This window comes from Patiria miniata, unplaced genomic scaffold, assembly GCF_015706575.1.
Source record: "Patiria miniata isolate m_02_andy unplaced genomic scaffold, ASM1570657v1 HiC_scaffold_13, whole genome shotgun sequence".
Taxonomy (NCBI): domain Eukaryota; kingdom Metazoa; phylum Echinodermata; class Asteroidea; order Valvatida; family Asterinidae; genus Patiria; species Patiria miniata.
Genome location: NW_024037051.1, coordinates 17211752 through 17234207, shown reverse-complemented (window position 1 = coordinate 17234207; position 22456 = coordinate 17211752). Strand labels below are relative to the sequence as shown.

The window sequence follows — 22456 nt, the reverse complement described above, 5'->3', positions numbered from 1 at the left end:
AATCGATATAATATGAGCCATAAATACTGCATATTGCTGGTCTTGACTCGACCAGCAAAAATATCAAGACCACAGGGTACCAAGACCGAGACCACGGGGTAGCGAGACCGAGAACGAGAGCCAGACCAGCAAAAAGTGTGTCCATCCATATTCTTTCCCTTGAATTGATGCAATTTGGGTCGCCATCATTCTATAAATTTAGGGTCCAAAATGTGGCATTTTTCTTGTCCCTGTTAGTTGGTACTTTTGTGCTGTATATTAGTAGCCATTCAAGTATCATTAATAAGAATGATACTGAAATCATTAAACTCAAAGGAATTTTGTATTTGTTGGGTAGGTAGTTTGCTATTCATAATCACTCTTGGACTTGGAGGACGACTGCATTCAGGAATGCATCAGAACTATAAAATCATATATGTAAGATGTAACAGGGACAGGAAAAAGGTGGCCTCCAAATTTATAGAATGACCGATTTCAGAATTACATAGATATTTTATGACTATGGCTTATGTTTTCACCATTTGAATACTGTTGTAAATAGCCGTAGACCTAACCCGAAGCCCCTGTGTCCATCCTCTTTCCCAGGTCTATGGAAATTCAGCAGTTGGCTAGTCCACACAGCCAAGTCTCCAGTGGTAACGGCAACTCCCCCCAGCATGACAACTCCACAGACAGCAACTGCTCTGTAACAACCAATGGAACAGACGGTAAGTGGCTTCCCTTTGTTACTCGGGGAGGAGATCATGAAACGTGGCTTTTCATTGGACAAAAGTAATTATTGAAAATGAGCAGTTGAGATAACTTAACAATATGTAATTTTCCTTTGTTATTGCAGTCGTCCAACTAAAATCGTTGTGTGCCTGGCAGAAGGGCGTATGAGCGTACGCCCTTATGCGCGAACGTGTAATCATCAAAATGTTCCCAGCACAACCTTTGGCATATCCTGAAAACTGCCTCTATTTTGGAAATTATCACAAGTTGCTCCACAAATTATGAATTAGACGTGTGACAAATGTAAATTTTATACGATTTATGAAATGCGTGGGAGAATATTAGATTCATAATACGCGTGGGAAACACTGAAGCCTTTCAATGCAATTTTTTTGAAAGTGATTTTCACGTCAAAGCGCTTATATGCCCTTCTACCGTGCACCCAACGAAATTATGATTCATTTTTTATTAAAGTACAGAAAATCAAAAATCTGCATTTTGCATACCTTTTTTGGATAATTTATTCAAGTTTTTGCTGGTTCAAGATTTGTTCCAACAAATTGCATTGACATTGAATATTTATTCATTGAAAGTGGCAGTTTCCTGATTAATTAATACATCAATATTAGGCCAAGTAAAACAAAAAAAAGTTGATCGTCCTGCCCGCATCCTTTTTTGAGGCTCCATCCTTTTGTTTTTTAATTTTTTATTTCTTTTTTTTCACCTCAAAAACCTAACTTTTTCTTGTATTTCGCTTTAATAAAATACATAGAACATGTTTAACATGAATATTTTGACTCTATGAATTTTTTGACTTACTATTAGGATAGCTAATTAAAAGCTTGCGGTCATATTGAACCGAAGTTGGTGGCCATTTTTAATTTAAATACATGGCGGCCATCTTAAGGCCCTTATCCTCCTCTTTTTGAAAAAAAACCCGGCTACCTGCGTAAAAAAAAAAATTCATCAATTTATTTATTCACCAATATGTTTTTCTTAATTAGGTAGATAATCCAAAGGTTTTTGAATACTGAAAGATAAAGAATATATCATTTTTGTAAATTTAAAATCTTCTTTCACAACTTTCACAAAGTCTGAGAATATATCAGCTAGTTTGCTATATTCATCAATCACAACTCCTGTGATAAACACACTTCCAATAACGTTGTTGCATGTGCGTCAGCCTGCTAAACATGGCTCCTTTTTACCACAGACCTACAATGTACAGTAGCTGTATGCTTTCACAAAGGACTTCTCGCGACGTTAATTTAAGCCCGGACGAAATACCACAAAATACCAGACCTCAAATCACTCCTCCGCTTACACGAAGCAATCTTTTTCCCGCACTTAGCCCGGAAAAACCCTGCTCATTAGAAACTGCTCTTTTATGATTATGAAACTTTGCTGCCTTCGATCGCAAAATCTTGATCCTACCTCGGGCATAAAAAAAAGCACAGCCACTCATCAGGGGAAAAAAAACCCAATTTCATAAGTAATCACTCCTTTTGCTGGCTTTTTCCCCCCTTTTTCTTCCCCCCCCCCCTTGTTTTTCTGCTTCGCTCCTGTTGTTAATCCCATTCATTGTAACTGTTAATATTATTAAGAGGGTGTCTTGCCTGATTTCCCTTGGGGTCCAGACCTTTTTTTTCTGCCTTAGCTGGCCGGAGTATTTGCCTGGGCTTTTTTGTTTTATTAATCAGAGCCCAAACGATTTAATTTTGCCAGGGATTTTTACGCCGGGAATTAATTAATTTGAATACAGTGCAATCCCATAATTCGCCTGTTTTACCTTGAAAGTGTGTAGGTAGAATCTGAACATAATTCATTTTTTTTTCTGGACTGACTAGACACATGTACATATATACATGTGTAGTTTTTATTTCAGCAAAGTATTTGCACCAGTAATTTTCATGACAGATTTGTTTTAAACTGATGTACCTATTGTTTTTCCAATTATTATTATTTTTTTTAAAATTTTTATCTTTTTTCCCTTAATTTAAGAAGTTGCTGAACTATGTTACTTATTTATTTGCTTATTTATTTATTTGTTTGTTTATTTATTTATTACATTTCTTTACCCAGGGTATGCCCAAACAGTTTAAAACTGGTTTCCATTAAGGCTCTGCGTACATTACAAAGTTTAATCTGCAAAGTATTAAAAACAGAATACGACAGAACTGATCTGATATATATGTGTACATACAGAATCATAACGTTTTGAGGGTGCGTCATTTGATTGAAGTTGAATCGTGTCTTAGGGGAAAAAATGTGGGTTTTTGGGGGTTCTCTTTGTTCAATTTAAGTGATATTAACTGGACATAAGTGCTGTTACATAATTTCGCCTTTAGAAATTGTAAATGTGGTCTGTTTAAATCTTTTTTTGTCTTATTCCTCATTACCTAGGTAACCATGTATCTATGGCAACAACAGCAGAAACTAGTGTGTTGACGAGTACGGAGAGTTGGAATTCTGTTCACTCCGCAGCCTCAAGTAAGCTTCTCTCTTCCTGTAAATTCGTTCTTTCGCTGTCTTTCTTTCTTAAAATCTACTTAAGTAACTTGGTCCAGATCAGGGTGCGTTCCGCGTACACGAACAATGCTTGTTTGCCAGCATTGGTAACGTTAGTGCACGTTGGACCGACTGTTTGCCACCAACGTTGGAGAGCGTTAGCGGTCTTCCCGAGTCGCTCACTATGTTTTCCAAAATGGCCGACACACATAAAAATGGCCGACACTCATAATTAACGTAATGATCATGTCAGGGCGGAAATGCTGGTGGGCTTTTTTACTTCGGCAGTAAGTTCATATAAATGTAACTCCAACATTACACTTTTAATTATTTTTTTCCCAAGGATTTTAAAAGCTGCTATCCAAACAGTGACACTTGTAAGATTAATATACTGGCATACAGGGCACCCCCATATTGAATTTTTGTTTTCGATGACGTTATCATTTTGTACGTTCAGAGGGCATAGCTGATGAACACAAACATGCTCTCATGCTGAGTTGGACAAGTCTTAGGGTTGTGAAACCATGTCTGTGTCCTCAGCTTTGAATACAGCTTTAGCTTCAGAATGAGTCTGTGCCTGTTTAAGTCAAAATGATTTGAGGTTTCACAAGAGGCCGGTTGATTTAAGTTCTGAGCACTGGTCCATTATATCTTCATTTTAATTCATTGAAATGAATACATGCATAATTTGATGTACAATACATACATGTGTACAGTGTATATATGCTTGCTTGTACATTCTCTACTTCTTAGCCTTTTTTTCTTCTCATGGCGGCAGGCTTGGCTCCATGTTTACGTTGCGCTTTCTTGTCTCTTTTTTCCTTTCTTTCTTGTTTTTCGTTTTCTTGATCTCTTCTTGTTTCTGGTCTCTCTTCGTAGTCAAGTCCGAACCGCTCAGTAATAGTGACCCGTCTACGCCAACCGTGATCCAAGATGGTGGCTATGGCGTAAACGCCCAGGCCGAAGGTTACGCAGGTGAGCGGGTCTGGCTGCCTAGATCTGCTATCATCACCTCCCACCCTTAAGTTATAGCGCCCTCTCTTAAGATAATCTGACAGGCAAATGCTGAATGTGCTAATTTACATTTATACTACTTAATTTTTTTTTTACTGTTGTCTGTTGATTTACTTTTGTAGAATGGAAAAGATAAAAAAAAAAAAATTCCAAACAGAATGCTGAGTTGTTTATAGTCCACCTCAAAATGACTTTTGACTGTTGCGTTTCTCAATATTTCAATAGAGGGCGCTTTATCCATATAGGATTCATCCCTCATGTTGTAAACCCTACGTTTTAGGTGCCTATTGGAGGTCCTGTCCAATTATAGTGAAAGGGGCAAGGATGAAGTACATGTAACCTCTAGAAGGATAACAGTACAAACTTTTCGAGTTTTTGTTTCAAATCTGCTCACCCAAACCCCCCTCCCCCCCCACCACCCACCACAAGTCCATTGAACAATTCACCAATTTCCATATCCTGTAAGCAATCATGTACACAATTCCACATATTTTCCCTTTTCCTCCCTTTATTGAATACCGTAGCGAAGAAAAATCCCACCGTCCGTAATTCCAGCAGTTTTCATATACTGGTTGTAGTTTCTCTTGCCTGCTTCCAGTGTGCAAATTTCCTTTTCCATTTGTGTGTTTATAGTTTTTACAATTAATTTGTGGCGTTTTACGTTAAGTGCAGAAACTGCACAGATTAACTGAGCATGAAAGTTTGTTTCCAGTCCCATTATTGAATCAAGTAGATGGAAAGGTACCTTTTTGGGACTTGAATTACAGAGCTCGTATCAGGGGCTTGCGAGTTGCGACACCGTCACGGTGTCTTTATCCACTGGCCTTGTTGAGGCCCTCGCGTGACCATGCTTGGTCACACGAGGAGACGGTCATACACCTTGGCCATCTCGTATCCTCCATCTCTGTTCAGAGATGAACCATATCAAGACAAATGGAGGATACGTGTACGACCGCCTCCTGTTATGTGACGAAGCATGGACATGTCATGGTCATGTGAGGGCCTCAACAATGCCAGTTGATAAAGACACCGTGATGGTGTTGCAACGCAAGCTCCTGATACGAGCTCTGTAATTTTAAGTCCCAAAAAGGTACCTTTCCAATACTTGCATAGATTAAGTTTTTGCTTAATTATTTTTCAAGCCCCGCCATTCATTTCCCTGCGAATGCATACATTTGTTAAATTGTTCTTGTGCGGACCTTGACACAGTTTTTTTGCACAACGTTTTTTTTCTTCATTTTCTTTTTCCAATAAAGTGTTCATGTTTATTGTGTAGAATAATGTAGTGACATACATGTAGTCCTATGGTGAATAAGAACATAACCCGAATTCACAAACGAATTTTTTTTTTTACTAGTCACGAGAGCACTAACGTATAATCTTACCCACTCAATTCTTCGCATGCTAATTACTAGCCATTGTTAGACAGAATTTTAAGAAGTTGTAATGTGAGCTGATGTATTTCTCTTCAGCTCTATCAAGCGTTAAATGAAGAAAAAAATATACAAAGATAGACCAGCAATTTCTTCAGTCACCATTAATTGCAACACTCATGAGCAGTAATCAGTCTTTTTGTTGTTATTCCTTTTTTTTTTGCATAGTGACAAATTCAGAAACTGCATTTGCCTGACCATCGCTTTTACTTTTCTCTTGCTTTTAGGGTCAAATTCAGGGGTTGGAGGTCAAAGTTCGTTGGACATGAATCTTCGGCAGCCCAAGTCAGAATTTCCTTCACAGTATTACCCGAGGTAAGGCTAACTCGTGTGTCATTCATTATGTTAAAAACAAAACACAAAAAGCAGTAAAATGGCCTGAAACATTTTTGGTTTTGAAGTCTTTTGCATTGAGTTTTATATGAGGCCCCAAAAAGGTAAGTGTTCTTTCAGCAAAACGAAAAACAAATCACATATGGATGTGTATGAATTGTTTTCGTTTTGCTGAAAGAACGCACACCTTTTGTGTGATCCCCGTGGACAGAACTTTAAAACGGTGGTTGTGTTTAAAATTCGGTAACCCGAAAAGTACTCGAGTGATCTGAATGATTCTTGTACTAAAAAAAAGCTTATGAATTGGGCTTTCATATCATACATTTTGAAAGTGCTACATGCAAAACTTCACTAAAACAATAGTCCCGAAATTTGGGTTTCGTTGTTTTTTACTCACCCTGTATGAGAAAATCACCACTCCTTTGGTGGTGTTTTGCAAGTGGAGCGCAATGTACTCACACCATGAGTGAGATTTCATGTGATCGTCTTTGTATGGGTGCCAAAGTCATGTCCTGATATCCATAGGCCACAGACTATAAAACTTCATTAATAGCTTTGAACCCAATGTTTGAAGTTTCTCCTCCCGACAAGTGCTAGGCTCAGGCATCTGTCATCGGTTCGCGGCTGATGCCTTTCCCAAATGGGGCCCACCCCTCCGTCATAGTTGCCCCCAGTCCAGACTGACCCAATTCTAGTTGCCTCTGAAAATCTTAAACCGAGACATACATATAAGTTGCAGGGCTGCATGATGAGAGGTGCGCATGTTGCCCAATGGCGGCGTGCATGCAGTGCATTTGTTGACACAAGGTCGCCGTTCTCTGAAGTTGTAAACAAGACTGTTCATTAATTCATTTATACCAATATTCAGGCATGCAACTTTTCCTCGGATCCACTGAAATCCTCGTATTTTACTTCTCACAAATGCCATTACAAATTAAAAAATACTGTACAAAGTCTTGTGTGGTTTGGAGTTTTCTTTTTCTTTCTTTCTAAATTCCCAATTGCATGCCTGAATATTAAGGGGAATCATACTTCATGGCTCATGCGAATGCCAAGTGAATTTGACATCATGAAACATTCGCTGCGAAATTCCCCGGAGTTGAAATGTGCTCAACTTTTGTGAATTTGCAGTGCAAAAACTTGACACGACATAAGAAACTTGCATTCTCTTTAGCGTTGAGTATGATCCCACCGTTATGCATGATGCTCAAGTGAATAGCCTGAAATTTCCATGGTGGGGGCAGGGGGAATACCTAAACTTTCTGGTCAGGAAGGCTGTTAATTTTGGATAACAATATTCAGGGGTTAGCAATGAATTTGTTTCTTGTGCACGTATTATGTTTATCCATTAACTCAGAATTTTGTTTTTAGAATTTGAACAGAATTCCTCTGGTAGTGCATGTGCAGTAAGCACAGGACGATGATTAACCCTCCTATGCAAAAATACATTCTGTGAAAAGTTGTCCTTTCAGTTAAAACCGATCAAGTGACTGCTTTTAACTGTTCAGAGCTCCCAGCCAACATAAAGCAGGATTGACTGACGGTGACTGTTTTTGGTTACTTGATACAGCTATGATTTGATTGTAGGTGATTGATAAGCTAGCTGTGCCTACCACTTGCCTGCTTCAGTTGACTGAATTTGACTAGTCACGGTGCTTGCTTGTAATATGATCTGACTGTTAGTGACTAGCCTGTGTATAAAAAAAGGCCTGTCATGCTTCGGGAAGAGGAATGATTTTTCGACTGTCTGGGGCTGTTCAGACAGTAGGAGGGTTAATAAACAGAGTTCCATTCTTAGAAAAGCTGGAAAATTGGACCAAGAATTATTAAAAACACTTGTTGCTCCATCGTTGGATGAGCTAAAATTTACGATAAGTCACTTTTGCCCTTTCCATTTCTCCCTCGTCATTCCCTCCCTCATCCTTCTCAGTCACATTCAGCAAGAACCTCCTAAATCCAGCCCCCAATAACGTACAAATAAACAGAACAATTCAATGAATGCAGTCTTCAGTCATTGTCGGCAACTTATGTGAGCTCTGAACCCGAAGATGTGCGGATTTTATGGGGGGTGGGTGTGTGTACATGATGTACATCCACGGTCTGTGTGTTTTCCTGTGCCATACTCATCAACATCATAAAATTTGATAAGTCATCATAAAACATAACTGCTTGTGGCATCTATGGTCTTGACAAAGATGGAGCACTGCCCGATGCGAAGGCGAGTTTCAGTACTTTTTGTCCGATTGTCCTCTGCTCAATTCGTATTCATATCCATGTTTGGATGACTCGATAAAAATTTAATTAGTGACTCCAAGCCGTAAAAGCTATTAAAGTGAAGAAAAAAAACCAGAAAAAAAACGTAGTCTTCCACAGGTGGTTTGGACTGAATTTGATACAGTGATCACTGAACCAGTTAGGCGTGACTTTGTGATATCATTCCAAACAAACTTTTGCCGACTTTTCTGTTTTTCTACTGTCCAGTTCTGTCAGTCGGCGTGTAACAGATCCCATCGCAGTGTTTCGATTGGCTAGTCATTGTGCTTAAATAACGGTAACTCTACCACCGATGAGATAGGAACGTGTCGCCCGATTGGTCGCTCGTCGGCCGGCTTTTGAATGTTAATTGGAAAACGGAGGGCTCATATTTGCCAGTAGGGTTTCACATCACAAGGTTGCATCTGCTTGCATAAAAATCCACAAGTAGTGTTGTCAGTGTACAGACGTTCTGATATAATTAAGTATCTTTTTAGCGAGATAACACGGTCTGAAATTCTGGCACAAACATGTACGACGGCACTGGTATCGAATGGGCTGAGGGGTAAGTTACATTACACATCCACCGACTTTTCTGTGATACTCTTTTATTTCGCCGCGTTTGAATTTCTCATTCCTGATAAAAACAATACAGTTGTTGACAATTAGACACCTTATCGGCGGTGGTTTCTGGATTTTGGTTTCAAAATTATCCAAATGATTGTTGTTCACCTTGTAAAATACTGTATCTTCTTTTCCGCCCGCCGTGTGATGTTACAGTTTATGAAATCAATCCATGTTCCCCTAATTTATTTGATATTTTCTTCTCAACAAATGCATGTTAAACAAATACTCATAAGCTCAAGTATAGAAGTGTTAAAGACCTTTTTGGAAGGTTGCAATATTCTTCGATAATTTGGGAGTGGTACTGACCCAACTAATTTTTTTTTTGACAATTTGACAACCATACTTCAGGCATGAGAATCTTCCTGTTTAAACAGGAATTCTTGGGGGTTTTTGTTGCCCAAATCTCTACGTTTTTGGTTATTTTTAGCCTGTTTTTGTACTTTTTTGCCTGAATTAACATTTTTTTTCCTGTTTTTGCACAAGTTTCCTTTTTTTTCCCCATTGAAATTCATTCTTATGCCTGATATTTCTGAACAACACTGTCATTCATCCTGTAATGTCTGGAACCCAACAATACCCATGCTAATTTCAGTGCTTTTGAAGATCAGAAGACCAGGTAACAAGGCTTACTTTTGTAGATGGCTTAACTTCCGCCAACAGTCAGTTTCACAAAAGCAACTTGCATATTGTATATCACTAGAATCCTTTTTAAGGATTTTCCACGAAGGCTATTATTATGGCGCAACTGTATACATGCTACCCAACAATTTTCAGGAGTTGTTTCTTCAATGGAACACAAAACCGAAAATAAGATTTGAACATGTGTTCCAAATTTAATTCAAACTCAAGAAATTAAAACACCATTGATATTTAACAACGACATTCTCCTTTCCATATAACAAAGGCTTCTAAAGTTCATTTTCCTAGCTGACAACAACACTTGACTTCAAGATTACCTAGGAATAACGTTTTGAGTAAAACATGCCACGTTTCCAACTCGCATAAATTTGTGTATTGTTTTATTTAATTATTGAATTAAAAGCCACCTGTTCATATTACTGTCATTACCAGTTTTGTATTCTGTCTCAACAGAAAGTGTTTGTGTCAGTTTTCTAATTGCTAGCGATGTGCACACATACATGTATATATCGCATGAAGAATTGATACGCTGATATATGTATACATTGGCTGTTTTACGGATATGTACCGTATACATATTATATACGCTACTCATTGTCACTTGAGCTTTGCTGACTATCATGGATTGTTGTGCCCCTTATGTTGTCGTCCTTGCAGAGAGAAGTTTTCTGGACTGCCTTCTGCCAAGGTACATACATGAACGTGTACTTTCGAGGTAGAACTATTTGCATAGTTTACTGCAGTTAACAGTTAAGGAACCTAGTGCGTCAATCAACAATGTTGAGTCTGGCAAGTTCTGCAAAGAAGTGCCAATATAGACCTTTATCATATAAGGAACCAGACTATTTTACCTTCTATTCTCGCTTTGGTTACATTGATTTGAATGGGGGAAAAAAAATTCAATGGCTGCAACATGATAATGGTCTATTAGTGTGAAATCGCATTTGGGGTTTAAGGCATCCCTGTTGGAAAACTTTGTATTGTATTCCTCGTTCCAACAAGAAGGCGGGTGAAAATTCATTCTCTGTTGTTGCCCCTAAATTGTGGAATCAACTACTGGTTGACATCAGGGAAGCTGCGTCTACAGCGATCTTCAAGCGCCTACTCAAAACACACTTATTTCCCAATACATAATAGTGGTTCTTTTTTGTGTATATGATTTCTTTGTAATTTTCAGTAATTGTTTAAGCTGTTTGTTGTGAGGCGCTGTGATCGTTGTAGAGCGCCATACAAATGCTTGGTATTATTATTATTATTATTATTATTGTAAATTGTAAAAAAAAAAATACATTTTGAGCATTCCATGCTCAGTGGCGAAGTTGTATAAGTTGTTTAATTTCTCTTGATGCATAAGATCTATGTCAGATTTATCACAACACGGGACAACTGAAATACTATCTTATGAGTTGTTGAGGCTGGTTTGCACTATTGCCCAATCCAGGTATACTTTCATTTCTATCATGATGGCCCCCTTCCATGGCGAAAGCAGTGTGCTAGCTATTGTTCAGATAATCCATTACAGGGCAGTTGCGTACAATAGCGTGGCACAGTGGTTTCTCCATTGAAGAGGGCCTTGTGAGTGTGTACAGTGCACGTACCAGGATTCGTTTATAGTCTAGTCAACTATGTAGGGAAAACCTGCCGAGGTTTGTCATATTGCCGGTGTCCAGTGGCCAATGTGCAGCGTACGGCGGGGATACAGGATCTGGAAGTTTCGCAATGATGTTTGACCATTGTTGGACTGGAGAGATTGGCACTATTATTAGTATTATTATTTAACAGGATTTCTATAGCGCCATTCCATGTGGATCATGGCGCTCAACAGCAACAACCACCAATGATAAAGGGAAGATGCCAAAGAATAATGTAGTGAATAGGTGTGTTTTGAGCTGCTTTTTGAATGACGAAGCAATGTCCAGTGATCAGATATGGGAGGGAATAGTGTTCCACAGTTTAGGACCGGAAATTGTGAAGGCTTTTGTCGGTGAAGCTGTGTTTTAAGATGTACATGTAGGTGCTGATGGCAACGTGGTATTGCAGCGGGAACGAAGGCCAGGTCGACCGGTACAGAGGGCTCGACACTGTTTTTCAACGTACGCAAGAGCTGTGTACTAGTGAAGAAATACGAAGAGCTATTTTGAATCGAATTCTTTGTCGCACGGGAAGCCAGTGAAGTTGGGAAAGCAGTGGAGAAACCGGTTCACACCAAGTCGGCAGCAAAGAAAATGGGTTTTGAAGTTGTTGAAGTTTCAATTTATTAACGGAAAAACGCAACGTACTATATGTTACAACGGTGCGTGACAGTTGACCAATAGAGAAATCAATCAAACCACGCTTCATTATGCCTTGACTGATCACAGCCGTTATCAACATCCGACATTCATCATGTTTATAGTCCAAAAGTATTCATTCATTTGGTTATTTATTTGTTATTTCTCCTTGCAGCCAAGCCTACCCTCACATTTTACCCACGCCGTCGGCCCAGGGAAGCAACTTCCAAGCTTCTCAGCAGGCGTCATTTGGTGTACAGAATTCTAGTTACCCGTATGCAGGCCAGTCGAGCCAAACGCCCTACGGTTTAGCCCAAGCAATGTCTTACGGTAAGTGTGAAATTTCCAAAACGATAATTATTCCATTGTATTTTGATTTATAGATCGTTTTAAAAAAACTATCAATTGAGTATGGACTCCGCGCACTAACAGCAGATGGCGGTTTCGCGTTTGCATACCTTGTATTTTAATTAGCTCAGTGAAATTATAATCAAACTTTGCCTTAAGGTCAGTCTTGTTTAATATTTCATTTTTTGCCCAAAAAACTCTTTGTTGATCCCTAAAAAAAATAAAATGCAATTGACCATATTCCATCTGAATGGCACACTATTCAAATAAAAGGTCTTGTCGTTCCCTTTAATCTGACACCACATCTAAGGTTGTGATGCTTGTAAATTTGAAGATTGAATAGATTTTCCACTTTGCAGCTGTGTCCACTTTCCAGTGGAATCACCCATAACTGTTTTAAGCAGCTTTCAATAACTTGTATCGAATCAGATATGAAAATAATTAGGTGGGACCCACTCCCCCACCCTAAATTTCATACCGAGACCTTACTTTTCCAGTCACAGTTACACAAAAATCCAATTTTGGACAGTAAGGGTAAAACAAAATAAGATTATTGTTGACCATGTGCCCCATTTCATATTGCCAATTGACCTTTGAAAATAGAGGTCAGAAACAGAGGTTAAGGGTCAGATACTTTCCAAATCTGGGTCACTAGTATCTCACAGAGCTCACATAAAAATGAAAATGCTTGTAAAAATTTGTTCAAAAGCCTTAGAGAGTTGGGTTTTTGACTGGCCACTGTTAGTAGGAGTGACGTATGCCAGCTTGACGCTTCATCTAGTTGGACCAAGAATTGCTTCACTGTTATCTTATTGTTGAATCATAGTTTTTAATCTCGAGTCTTATCGGGCAAGGGTAACTTAAATTGCACTCAGAAACAGTTTATAAGACGGGCACAAATCTAATTTAAAAAAGGAGACCTATTTTTCCACTTCCCCGAAAAAACTCTTCAATAAAAATCTTGTTTCACCATGTTATGGAGAGGAAACTGATCCTAGTCTCCATGCTGGCCATCTGGCAAGCTGGCTGTTACAATGCCACAGGGCATGAAAGAGCAATAAAATGGCTCCCTCGCTTGACCTTTCTTTTCCTCCCCCTGCTTACTTGATAGTGATGAGATCAATTGGTCCCCGAAGCCAGGGTACCTGGGAATGGATCTTTGGAATCTCTTGAAATTGGTCCGACACTTCCAGAAATTGCTCGAGTGTGTTGCCTTTACGTGTTCAATAATTGAAAGTTTTACCATCATTCCCGTAAAAAGCAGATTTCTCTTCCAGTTTTTTTCTTCTAGTCAATTCCTGAAAAAGTTTAAACTAAATCTAATTTAACTATTAAATTTGTTTCCGTAATGTCCTCTATGTGTATATAATTCGTTGTAATTGGAAGTGGCACATTTGTCAAAGAATTAATCTTGTACAACCACCCATGCCCCCCCCCCCCCCCATTAAAAAAAAAAAATCGGAACATCTGTGGAAAGATGGGCAAATAAATATATGAGAGTCATTCTATAAATTCTAATTCCACACTTTGCCTGTCCCAGTTACTGACATCTCGCATCTATGTCTTTGTAATTCTATGCACTCAATATTCTTCCTCCTACCTAGAGTGATTATGTGAAGCATGTGACCTACCCAACAAATAAAACATTAGTTTGTAGTCATTTTTAGTGACGCTTGAATGGCAAATTAAAAAGCTCAAGAGATGACAGGGACAGAAAAAATGTCACACTTTGGTCCCTGAATTTATAGAATGAGCTATAACCAATTGACTAACAAACCACGCATTTACCATACATTTAATTTTGGAAATGCTCATTCAGGCCAGAAAACTCAAAGAACTTGAAAGATTTTAAAGTCTGGGCCACATGAAAGACTGCAAGTTTCAGGGTGTTGTTTTCTGTTGTATGATTGCGAAAAGAAGCTTGGAGGTACTGAACGATTATTCCTGTAATTGGCGCGCACAGGAAGTTGCTCGGTTCGTGTTCCTTTTTTTTTTTATCATCAACGCCAATTCGCAGACTAATCGCTGGTAGTTCATCACTCACCGATTCGCTCACACTCTGCCCAGGAAATTAATGAGCTTGCGGCCGGCATTTGTCAGTTTTTAATAACAGGAAAGCTTGGGCAGTCCAGAGCAGATTTTTTTTACCGCAAAACACCTGTTGATAAATAAGAAATATGACAGATCTTCTTGAGAGGAATGATTCCAAATGTAAGAGAGGAAAAAAAAATGATGGAATGTGGCTGCTTCAGTTCCGGTGGCTAGCTTAAATTGGGAAGTTAGTTAGAGTTTTGAATTGAACACTGCAGAGATGAAATATCTTGAAGTTGTTTGTCTGCTGTAACATTTTCTAGTCCCAGGCCAAGCCTAATTGCCTCTTTGTACCTATTGACTGACTCACTGCATGGTCATCAATCGGTGCCCCCCCCCCCAACACTTTGAAAAGTGTGGGGGGAGGGGAATATCATATCATTTGTCTCCCCCCCCCCATTTTTTGCGTCCCCGAATAAAAATTGTGTCATACATTTGATTCGATAGCTCAGAGTAGCTGATTCAATGACTCCAAACTCAAACGTTTAAATGATGATGTTTTGCTAAAAACGTCGTTAGGGCTTCGCGCTCGCATTAGTTCTGATTGGTAAGGTATGTTATGTCTCCCCTACCCCAATTTGTAGAAATCGATTGACGCCCTTGCCTAACTGTCACTCACTGGCTCACGTTCACTTGTGACATAGATTGGCTGTAGACTGGTCATAAGAACCGGGCAGTGCTATTGTATAGGATTACCCCATAAATCCAGCTCGCCATTCTTGATTCAGTTGAGTAGAATTTTGTGTGCTCTGGGATCAACTTTACTACGCTCGCTTCGTCATGTGATCCTGTCCTTCAGTTGTGGTTGTGTATTGTAGTTTTAAACAGAAAGCTGTAATGCACCAGGGTTTGGATTGCATTGTCGTCAAATGTTGCAGTGATCTTTAACATTCTTCATTGACAGAAAATAAAATAATGGCTTCGTTTTTAAAATAAACTTTTAAGTAAAGGGTTTCTTGTGCTCACTAAAATTCATTTTAAGCCCCCCCCCCCCTTTATTCTACACAGTTCAACAAGTGTAGGTCAATTAATAGCCCAAAGACGTAACAGGTGGTTTTTGCCTGTTAAAAAAAAAAAAAATGGACCACGCCTGATTGGCCACCGGTATCACATGACAGGTGCCAGTTGGCTTTAGTGTTGGCTTGTGAAACCGATACGATATACCACGTTTCAAGCTTCATTGCTCCGATGCCAAGCTCAATATGCTGTTATTAAAACTGAAGGTATTTTTATTACTTGTCATATTGCTCATCCTCACTTCGATGAAGGGGGGGGGGGGGTTTGATCGTAGTTTTTTTTTAAGTTGAGGATGGGATAGTAATTATATATAGACCAGGTGGAAGACACTTTCTTTGTCTTAACACGGTCGCGGCTTATCAGCTGTTTATAGGACCATCAATGATCATTCTCTTTTAAAAGACCATAAAGTTATATTGATTGTCTGTTTGCGATTGCATAATTCTGAAAGTATTGCCACACACAGATGGCCTCATCTTCCTTTGTGGCTGTCTTAATGGGCTGGTGTCTTCTGGGGAATGAAGACCCTGAAAAAGACAACAAAGGAGATTGTCTGTACACTGATGAAGCTGTCAATGACAATAAATACTGCGTGACATATGGCCCTGTCAAAAGCAGGCACTTAAAACAAAGCATTGTCACACTTTTGTAATCAGGCATGCACCTTTTGCTCCCAGCAGTTAATTTCCTAATTTTTTACTTCACACTTATGCCATTAAAAATTGAAAAACACTGTATAAAGTCTTGTAAAGCTTGGAATTTCCTGTTCAGTCCTCAATCCTCAAAGAGGGTCCACAAAACCTAGTGCATTTTGAAGGCTAGAAAAGGTAGTGTTACTTCGGTATAAAGAGTTAATTCTATAATTTTGGGGTTCACGTTTTTAGCTGCGGATATCAGCTCTACAAGTACTCATGTCTCTCCGTTAGTCCGTAGGTTAGTTAGTTAGTAACAAACATTCACATTGTCAATTGCTCCTACATATTTTGACCGATTTCAACCGAACTTTGTCAAAAGTATCCGTAGCCCAGCTCCAACATTTCCCATGACCAAACTGGGGTCCAAGGCCATCATGGGTCAAGGTCAAAATAATGTCAAGTTTCAAATAAGCTCAAATAAGCTCAAATGACAAAAGTAGCACTGTCAACATGTTGGCCTTTGTCAAACATTAAAAATTGTCCGCTGTGACCTCTTCGTCTGACCTACAGATGTGGGGTCAGAGGTCAAAATAAGGTGAACACGTATTTGTTGGCCCGCAGCTTCCGAGATCCGATCGAGCTTGTTTCCTGCCCCTGTCACATCTGACATCTATGATTTTGTAATTATGGATGCCCTCCTTGATGTATTTTTCTTCCAAGAGTGATTACATGAAGCAAAGAACCTACCCAACAGAGTAAAAATCAGTTTGAAGTCATTTTAATTACACTTCATTGACAAATTTCCGAGTTCAGAGATAATAGGTGCAGGAAAAATGTCACACTTTGGATCCTAAATTTATAGCATGACCCAGATGCCAACGATGTTAAAATAATGAACCCTTTCCCAAAGCCAGAAATCATATTTATTGTCTATAGGTTCAAATGAACATGTACGTGCGTGACACAAAACATTTGTGGCGAAATTTGCTATGGTTTAAATGTTATCATCAGTAACAGATTTGCAGCTCGAATACTTGTCATGACATCACCAAGTGGGCTTCAAATTAACCTTCCCACCAACTTGTCGGGTGTGTCAATATGTCTTCTCTTTGTTTAATTACAGGTACAAAATCATTAAAAGCGGACCCGACACAAATGCAGGGTCAGGGGTCGTATCTAAGCGCGTATGGGTCAGCAGGGTTCACAGGGTCATCTAGTCAGGCTGCTCAAAGCCCCTACTATCAAATGCAAGGTGAGTGCCTTTTTTCCCCTTCAATTTTTATTAAACTATTATTAATCACTTTACGCTGGGAATATTTTTGCCGAAAATTTAGATTTTTACAAAAGGCAACATTTTCCAGCCAACGTCTGATATACAGCCAAAATGCCACAAATACTGATTCGCAAGAGTCATTTCAACAGTATTTGTTTGATATTTCTTGCTTATGTTTCAATACTCCGGCGTGTGCACTGGAGCGTAAATTGTACAACGGCCAATTCAATATCAACATACGGTCTGACTCCACAGACTTCACGGACTTTGTATGTGTGTACAAAATACATGAGGGATTAGCCGAGGCGAATCAAGGCAATCTTGACGTCTTAACCCGTCAGCTGTGCCTGTGTATAAAAGCAACCAGTGCGTATGTGTTATCACGTCCTCCAACAAGAACTGTTTAACAGAACTGTTTTTTTTGTGGTTCTTTTTTTTTCGTATTATCTTTTGTCATTTTTCTCAGTTGGTTCCTGCAAAGAAAAGAATAAGTTGTACAGGTTAGAGTCAGTTAGATGTGACTATAAAAACAGTGGCCGCAGAACAACCGATTTTGACACTCAAAGAGTTTACGTCAACTTTCAAAAAATACTTTATATTTTTTATTATTATTTTTTTGCAGGCGGTAGTTTTACAGGGAGTAGTAGCTATCCCTATCCCACATGTAGTAGTAATACGTCCACAACCAACTCCCAGGGTTTTAATAGTACACAACAGGTAAGCAAATAATTTTTTCTGATTTTTTCTTGATATTTAAATCTCGATTTCGTGATATTTCTTCAGTATCTAAGGCTAGATGTAATCCAGATTAATATGCAAGATTGATGAAAATTTAGATGAGTTATTATATTTCAGGTGCATTCTCCCTGCTATTTTTGACTTTCATCCCGAAAAATAGATTCCTTTTCTAAATTGCCATATCTCTAGCAATACAAAAGATATTAACTTTTGAATGAGACATCGACTGTAATAATTGGCCGATGTTTAGTTTTTGAGATATTACTTTACAAATTTAACTTATTGGCTGCCAAACAATAAGTTTCGTTCTCGCTGGATAGGCTAGTTCCCGCCCCACAATTAGTATCAATAATGTACGGACCGGGAGCCAGTCTGCAAAGCAAAGTGCACAGTGGTTACTTTTTTTTTAAAGGGAATATACAACATTTGCAAACATCGAAAAATAAAACTACCAAGTTTTTACGAAATACCTTACTAGGATGTTGGTAAATGACAGTCTCAAGCATCCTGTAAAATTATGGCACCTGGTGTGAAGTCATTTTCAAGAAAATGGTATTTTTGTATACATTTCCAATGGTGGTCGGCCGACCAGCGTTGGAAAAACCTAACTATTCTTCAACTGCTGCTCCAAATTTACCATTTTTCAGTCCAAATTTTGTTTGCTTGGTTACATGTTCATGAACGGGTTCAGGCCAGCTAGACTGGTTCCCTTGCCTTACAATGTTCCATCATCTATAAATTGATCCATTTTATCTTTTGTGGAGTCAGGGAACCAGACTACTTAAACTTTTTTTCTTTCTTGGTTTTTCCAACCTTTTCGAACACAAAACTTCAAAAATGTCAGTGTAACAATATTTGATCTATTATATCAACCCCTCAAATAGTTCATTTCTGAAAATTACAGCAACAGCCAATGATGTACATTCCCTTTAAGTCAGCAGTATTAAAAATAAAATGCTACTTACGAGTGCCTACTTCTACCCGCGCCAGGACAAATACTTGAGTAGATGAAAATCCATGAGTGGAATGAGTAGCAAACACTACTCGTGAGTACTTGAGTACTCGAGCACTAGAATGCACCATGAGCATCTTGCCCGTCGGATACCAGCGCCATATAAGTTCTATTATTACTATTAAAATTCTCAAACATGTACGTTTTTAAAATAATGTTTATGTTTTGGGTTTATTTTATAAATTGGTTTTGAAAAGAAAAAAAGTGAGTGAATAGAGAACGCTGTAATTTTAATCACTCTAAATGTAATTTTAAAACTTTTTTAAAATTAAACCAGGGAGAATATGGTTCCTATGGGACGTATGGTCAGAGCAGTTTCAACCAGTACTACACACCTCCGGGCTACAGCAGTCCGTATATGTCAAATAGCACGCTGGGTCCAACGTCCTCATCTGTTCCCACGACGACAACGACATATCAGCTAGCGCCGTTACCGTCTGAAAGTGAGTATGCCCGAATGCAATTGTCTTCTTTGATTAAAGGAACGTGGGAACATTTGTTAATTACCCAGAAACGTAGAAAATCCGTGCTTTACGTGAAGATAGGACTGGTACCAAAATACCCTGCGAAATTATGCCGCCTGATATGGTATCATTCGGGGAAAACAACCATTGGAGGTGGTTTATTAAGAGAATGTGCCGGCAGGCACATTTTTTTTTACATGTGTTGGTAACGGAATCCAGTTACGAGACCCCAAATATTGTGTAAACGTTTTCTCAAGTTTTCTCAAAATGTAGGTTTCCACTGAGCTGAAACTTCCACAAGTTAGTTGTTATGCAACTTTCTGCTAATGATTTTATGTACCTTTGTTCTGTACAAGAATATCACTGTAGAAAGGCTGTACATAGACTTCACGAAATAGGGAGTTTTGTAAAATTTTCTTAATTTTTTTTTACATTTTTTATAAGAAGATATTTGACAGAAATAATCTTTATTCATGCGTTAAAAATGAGGAAACTTTGTGCTTCCATTGAACTTGCAAGAAAAATCAGCAGGTTTGCTAGATAGAACAGAACCCACGACCTCCTGCTTTCTGGTACAGACATGTCTTTTTAACTCAATCATCAAGGTTGCCATGGTTGGTGCAAAACAAAACCTCCAAAAAATTTTTTTTTTCAACTTCCATTACCTAGGAAAAATAATATCGTCTATCCATCAGAAATATACTGTGTTGTACAATGCCTGAATAAATCCCTGTCATCTGACTGGTGGGTAGTTGATCATATGTCATCAAATTATTCGTCCCAACCCACGGCCCGGCCGCACCGCCAAAATATAAGTTCTATTCCATGGTATATAGAAGTTCCATTGCACGGTCACACTATTGGTGGCTCTGACCAATCAGAGGATTTATTCAGGTGTTGTATAAAACAAATGATGAATGTTTCACATTCCTGCAGTGGAAAGAATAATTTCATTCAGTGACAGATGGAATGGAATGAAATTATTCTTACCGTTGCACTCATAAACATTCATTATTTGAATATTACATTTTTGCCAACTTCCAATACCAAATGGACTTAATATCATACATCTACCTGAAATACACCATGTTATATTTGTTTGAATATACCCCATACATATTCACCAAAATTTCACTGAGTTATGAATAAGTAATCCCAGCAAAACATCGCTTTGCGTGCCCTGCCATCATTTCATGTAGCTAGGGCGATGTTCACACATGCGCACTAACCAAGTGCGATAATTCCATGATTTCTTAGTAAAGCGCATGCATATATACAGTAGTAGACTTAAAGTAACCCATGCAATAGTCGACTGCGCATACATATTTACAATTTGCATGAACCTTCGCCTGCGTGCTTGGCAAATAGAAAAACTAGTGGCTGGCACATGACGGGGAATGGACCAGTAGGAATTGGGCTCTGGCTCATGAATATGTATGAGGTATAGTAATGGAAATTACATCTCCCGAAAAATTCTCTATCAAAAATTATTTAACTTGGTTTAATACACATATTTTTTGAAAAGTTGTCATGGCACGATTCAAATAAATGCAGTTTAACAAGATTAATGTTTCTTTTTATTTAAAAAAGCTTTAAGTTACTAATAAATTGCAGTGCTTTTTTTTTCTTTTCAACTCATGTTCTGACCTTTGTGCATTTTAGTTAGAATTCTCTTGCTTTTTTTCTCCCCATTTTGCCTGTTGGTTTTTTTTTTTCAAATTTGTGAATTTTTCATGCAATAAAATTGCCCAATATTTGATGAAATTGTTCAAACGAACTAAAATAAATTGGAAAATACTTGAATAGGTAAACTGTAAAGTGAACAAAGGCGGTGATTTGGAATTTGTAATCATGAGATTTTGTTGGGAGAGGGGGAAACAAAAAAATATGTGTATGTTCCAAAAACTAATGTCCGAATTGGACGGCATTTTACAGAATTTGTGGAATCACCTCTTCTGGAAGCCCCAGTGGCGTCACAAGACGCATCCGGTAGTGCAAACGAAGGTAATTATGGTCGGCCAGTCAAAACCTTTCATATTTTTTTTTTCATTTGTTGTCGTGAAATAATCCACTTATCATCTATTCCGTTGTTTTTGATGTTAGATGTCTCGGAAACGGACACATATTTTTTTATGTTTCATTGCTTTCATGCTGAACGTCGTCAAGTAAGCTTGGATGTGAATTGGGCAATGCATGAAACGTTCATAAATTTTTTTCATGGATGAAACCAAAGCTGAATAATTTGTATGCCATAGTCATGTTGCTTTACATCTACATGTATATTATTCAGTTTTGTACCATTCACAGATTTATTAAAATATAAATTCTAATTTCTGAACGGTGTTAAAATTTCCTTTTTATTTGTGAGCATGCAAATGTGAAAGCCACACTTCTGAGTTGATCACCAGAAAATTAGTAATGAGCAAATTGAAGTAAATATTTGAAATTGGACATACATTTTAATCCATAATTTCTGCAGACATAAAATATGGAGAAATCTCATTGTATTCATTTTTTCAAGAAATGATCGAAAACGATTTTGTGAAAAAAGATTCAAAACTTGGATGTTGGAAAATTGAAATGACTATTTCGTATTAATTTGAAGACAGACCACGAACTATGTCACTGAAAATGACTCGTCCAATTTTACCAATGGTAAGTCATTTAAAGGAAAAAAATAGAACACTCTGTGATTAATCTTCACAATATGCCAAGAAATTTGCATTCGTGCACATGTCCTAAAAACCTCATTTCATCATTTTTTGCCCCTCCTATCTCTACCACCCCGGTTCGTTGTCCTCGGCAATTTTTCAGACAAAAGGAAACGATAAAAAGGTCAGAGCCAAAGGAGCCAACCTGCTTTTTTCTCCCCCCCCCCCCAATCTCCCCCAAACCTCTTTTTATATTTTCCCCTCGTTTTCTCTCAGTCGTTCAGTCTCTCCCTCTTCTATACTCCTCTTTTTTTTATCTCGTTTCTTTTCTCGCAGCAATGGCTGCGGTTTCACGTTACAGCCGCGACTCGTTTACCGTCCCGGTAAAAATGCGGGTGAGCGCGTGTCGCCGTAGGGCAAACGTCTTCTCTGTTGTCTC

At 38.4% G+C, this 22456-nt stretch overlaps 1 pseudogene; it reads left to right on the top strand.

Annotated features, from left to right (window-relative positions):
* Positions 1-22456, top strand: part of LOC119721434 — a 74844-nt pseudogene that overhangs the window by 5809 nt on the left and 46579 nt on the right.